The sequence below is a fragment of the Papaver somniferum genome, chromosome 7, assembly GCF_003573695.1.
Source record: "Papaver somniferum cultivar HN1 chromosome 7, ASM357369v1, whole genome shotgun sequence".
In the NCBI taxonomy this organism is placed as follows: domain Eukaryota; kingdom Viridiplantae; phylum Streptophyta; class Magnoliopsida; order Ranunculales; family Papaveraceae; genus Papaver; species Papaver somniferum.
The window spans coordinates 266,760,678-266,765,300 of record NC_039364.1 but is presented as its reverse complement, the minus strand read 5'-3'; the positions used below and the strand labels follow the sequence as shown (position 1 = coordinate 266,765,300).

General features: G+C 35.8%; 1 long non-coding RNA gene across 2 annotated transcripts; it reads right to left on the bottom strand.

The window, feature by feature from the left end:
• Positions 1 to 444: 444 nt before the first annotated feature.
• Positions 445 to 2,561, bottom strand: LOC113293780. 2 transcript variants are annotated; one of them, XR_003332557.1, is made up of 4 exons: positions 1,723 to 2,561; positions 1,482 to 1,542; positions 1,241 to 1,411; positions 445 to 649 (listed from the first exon to the last, which is right to left on the bottom strand). It is a non-coding gene; the product is annotated as an uncharacterized LOC113293780 (long non-coding RNA). The 2 variants fall into 2 exon arrangements; XR_003332556.1 differs by having other exon boundaries at positions 1,482 to 2,561.
• Positions 2,562 to 4,623: the final 2,062 nt, after the last annotated feature.

The window sequence follows — 4,623 nt, the reverse complement described above, 5'->3', positions numbered from 1 at the left end:
ATATGTTGAACGCATATATAAATAAAAGTGGGCTATAATATTTTTCACTGTTATTCATTACCAACTATCAACCTGCTACAGGCGGATTCGATTTAAAAACCCACGGATTTAGCAGGTGCCAGCGGATTCGGGTAAGTCAGGAGGGTCTTGTGCAGCTCTCCTGCGCCTCTCTTGTCCATTCATCCTCACCACTAGGGCTGCACATGGTTCGGTTCGGTTTTTGACTAAAAAAAACCGAAACCCGATGTACTCGGTTTTCCAGTTTTGAAAACCAGTGAAACCATTAAGCTTAATCGGTTTTACTCACAACTGACAGGTAGTTTATTTAAAAAATAAGGTAATAACTGACAGTAATGAAAACTTGACATTAACTATTTATTCTCACAATTCCAAACACCATAGACAATAACACAATATATATATATATATACATCCACACGGACAATAAGATGAACATACATCAACAGTCTAAAAAAACACAAAAGGAAAGAGCCTGCAAAACCAACGATTAAAAATCAAAGCTTCAAATGCAATCATCAAGGTGTTGAATTGGATTTCCGCATGATCTATTTCCAAGTACACTTGTAATTGCAATATGATTAACCTGAGTAATAGGTTCTGGAATTTCTGATTGGCTTCGCATTTCCTTCTGCATGGAAAGCATCAAGTCAGAAAGGTACTCAAAAAAGCAAACCATGTGTAAAACGGGAAATAAAAGACGAACAAGTTCCATCAGCAATAACACAAAAACCACCAAGATTTGAAAATTCAGGATCAAGTAATGGCACCTTAACGGTCAGAGCAGTAAGGTCTTCTAGTGCATACCATACCAGAGAAACATTTTATTGATCTACGGGATAGTTGGATTGACAACACTAGAATTACATCTTAGTAATCTAGAACTTGTATACATAGTAGCTTCCATATAAAAAAGGATATAATTCATATTGCAAATCATGTGCGCTCAGGTTTTGAATTCTTGCAAGTCACATGTTTGTGCACTCATTATAATTTATTGATTAATAACTAGTATCAAAATTTAACGAATAAAAAATTACAGCAATATCTACTATTATTAGGTAAAGAATGACATAAGTTAGACATACATGACTGTAAATCAATAAACTACTTAATACCAATTAGGATGTTTATGGAACTTTTAGATTTAGTCGATTTCCTAAACATTCAATTAAACTATGTGACACTAGCTAACAGAATTACATAATGGAGAAGTACTGACCAGCCGATATCTAACAATTGGTCTTTCTTAGTAATGCAGCTGCTTAGTTAGATGCCTTGCAATCTTGGCAGGTGCAACGCTAGTAGGTGTATCTGCTTGTGCAGCTTTCTTCTTCCTTGCATATTCATTGTCAGAATCAACTTTAGGCTCTTCATTTACATTTACACCTTCCTAAGAAACCAACTGCATTAAACTGATATTCAAATATAATGAAATAAGTCAATTCAGAACTGATATTTACCAATGTTCCCTTCTCCTACTTGGGTTGCATTGATACATCATACATCCAGATGTGATAAAGCCTATTACAGGAAAACAGGCACGCATAAGTAACCAATAAACTCATATGAAAACGCTTGAATACAATAAAAAAGAGGAATGAAAGTTAAGAATAAAAGAAAGGGATATTTAATGTTTGGCATCCAGCAAATGACCAGCACATTGATTTGGCACTCGACAATTAAAAAATTAAGATTTGGTACCTGGATCCGTCATTGACTGTCAAGTCAAGAGACGTTGGCCTAACAGTGGGCAACAGTCTGTTAAGAAATATGTATTGTTTTTAACACACCGATAATTACTCAACAGCGTTAAAAATCTGTTTACATGTGGACTAGCAATAAAACGTATCCAGCCGTTCCTTATTAATATCAGATCTAACGGCTCAAGACCAAACCCTAAGGCTTTCTTCTACTTTCTCTAGCCGCCATTAATGGCGAGTCAAACTGTACAGAGCTTCCTTCTTCTTAACAACGTCACCAGCACGATTTTCATAACCATCATCAAGTCAACCCATATTGGAAGGTAACTACACGGATTTTACTACGGGAGCACTCAAAAATGATCACAAAAATGTACAGAGCTTCCTTCTTCTACTGGACAATCACCACTACAATATTGTCTTCATCAAAACATAAACACACCATCACCACCACCTCCAATCGGTTAAAGATTCAATTCAATCTCCCCTAAATTTTGATACAACTAAACCCTAGCTTTGAATTTTGAAAATTTAGATGATACATTAGACCAAATCAAAATCTGATTCAAACCCAGTTAACTAAATCCCTAACTTTAGACCAAAGGTTATCTTCATAATAATGAAATTTTATCATCCGCATAAACTCAACTGATATAAACATCTGCAGCATAATTGGAGACGTCAATGTTTTGGGTTTAATACTGCGGAAGTGGTGGATAGTGTTGCTGCCGTTGTTACGAAGAAGATAATGATCAGGGAGGCAGGAAGCTCTAACTCTAAGATCTGATTTCGAAGGAAGAAGAAGATTAATAGAAGAACCTAAGGGGGCAGGAAAAACTCTCTTCCTCAGCCGACTTTCTCTTTGATCGTGGCTGTTCGTTTTCACTTCCGGCTTGATTGTACCACGTGTAATCATTCGATTGTATATGAAATGTAATTGTTATTAACATTGGGGCTAAAAGGGTAACTGCACCTATTTTGTTACAGAGTTACTGGTAATGTTTAGTCAACGGTTAGATTTGACAGTCAATAGCGGATCTAGGTATCAAAGCTTAATTTTCTAAATGTTAGGCACCAAACGAATGTGTTGGTCATTTGTTGGGTACCAAACATTAAATATCCCTAAAAGAAAAGGTAAACAATCAAAATCAGCATCTCAGGTTTTATTCAAATCCGCACTAAATTTTCACAACAATTAGACAAACTATCTTTTGTTTTTTAAATTTAAGTGCTCAAACATCATATATTCATACAAGGGAAGTTAGTACCAACACAGATTTAACAAAGATTTTGTCAAAATAAATATTAAAAAAATTTCCAAGCAAGATCTCTAACCTGTAGCGTAAAAAGCTTATCTTCAAATCTGATTATCTTTGTCAAGAAATCAACTTCAATTGTTGCTTTATATTGATTCATTGATCACTGAATTTCTTCCCAACCCTACAAATCATGACCAAAAGTCAATAAAAACTAAATTATCTAACACCAATAATTCAAATAGTTTAAGGTTTAAATTGATACAAACATCAAACATGCATATCTCAACAATCGAACTTACCTATTGAAGTAACATCAAACATGCACATCAATCAAGGATCGATCTCAACATAAAAGAAAAATCAGGTGGATCTTGACATAAAAAATAGCTGAAGTTTAGAAAACCCAAAAATTGTGAATCCAAATCGGCTGAATGAAGTTAAGTAAGTTGTGAACATGAATCAAAAATAAGGTCGTGGTGATTCTGGTGACTCTAGTGGTGGAGTGGTAATGGTGAGGTTAAAAGTGAGTCTGGTGATGACGAATCTGTGAAGAAGAAGGAGAATAACTTAACATCAGCCGAAAGAGAGAAATGAGACTGAAAGTAAAATTAGGGTAACTTATATTGAAGATCTACGACTAATATATGTTTCAATCCTACGTCCAATATTAATCGGTTAACCGATAGGATATCGGTTCGGTTTTGGACAGAAACCATAATTGAAATCGAATCTGTCGGTTCCCTGAAACAGACAACTGAAACCTAAACCATAAGATCGGTTTCACTTCGGTTCGGTTAATAATTCAACGGTTTTGGTTCGGTTCACGGTTTAGGTTCGGTTTTGTGCAACACTGTCACCACCAAATCGAAACTGAAAAAAAAAACAATTAAATCATTTTCTCCCCTTTCCCCATCTTCTTCGTCTCTTCCACAAAAAGCATCGAATTCTCCAATCAAGCCTGTAACCACAGACATAAGCAAAGAGGAAGAAAACCATTGTTCTTGAACCATCTTCTTCTTTTCATCTTTGCAGTTAAGGTTGTAATTGGGCCGACCGAGCGAAGCGAGGGAGGACCTTATATGGCCACTTTTTTGTAAAATATAAGTCATCAAATTGGAACAAAAAGATTGGAAATTGTTAGGGCTGAAAAACCAATAATGCCCCTCTACTATCTGGAATCTTTGTCATATTGGCACAAAGGTCGTGGGATCGAATCCCGGCCACCTCATTTTCTTTTCCTTTTTCTTTTTCCTCACTCTCCCTTATACTTCATTATTTTTTCTCATTCGTCCCCAAACTCACGGAGAAACTCTCGTCCCCAAACTCCAACAAACATACTCCAACAGAGAAACGTCACTCCACCTCGCAGCACCACCACCACCATCTCCGTCGCCGCAACCAGATCTATTTACTCTTTCAAGTTAATTACCCTCTTAAGATTGAAATTGGGAAACTTCAGTGACCTAATTTGAGGTTCTATTGATGAAGATGGTGGTTCAATTAATGGTAAATTAGTTGGGTTTTCATCTTCTTCGTTAGGCTTTCAATTCAGATACTTTAATCTATAGAGAATTGATTCAAGACAAAACTCAAATTGGAAATGAAATTAGGGTTTCAGAATTACTCGATTCAATCTATGTTCA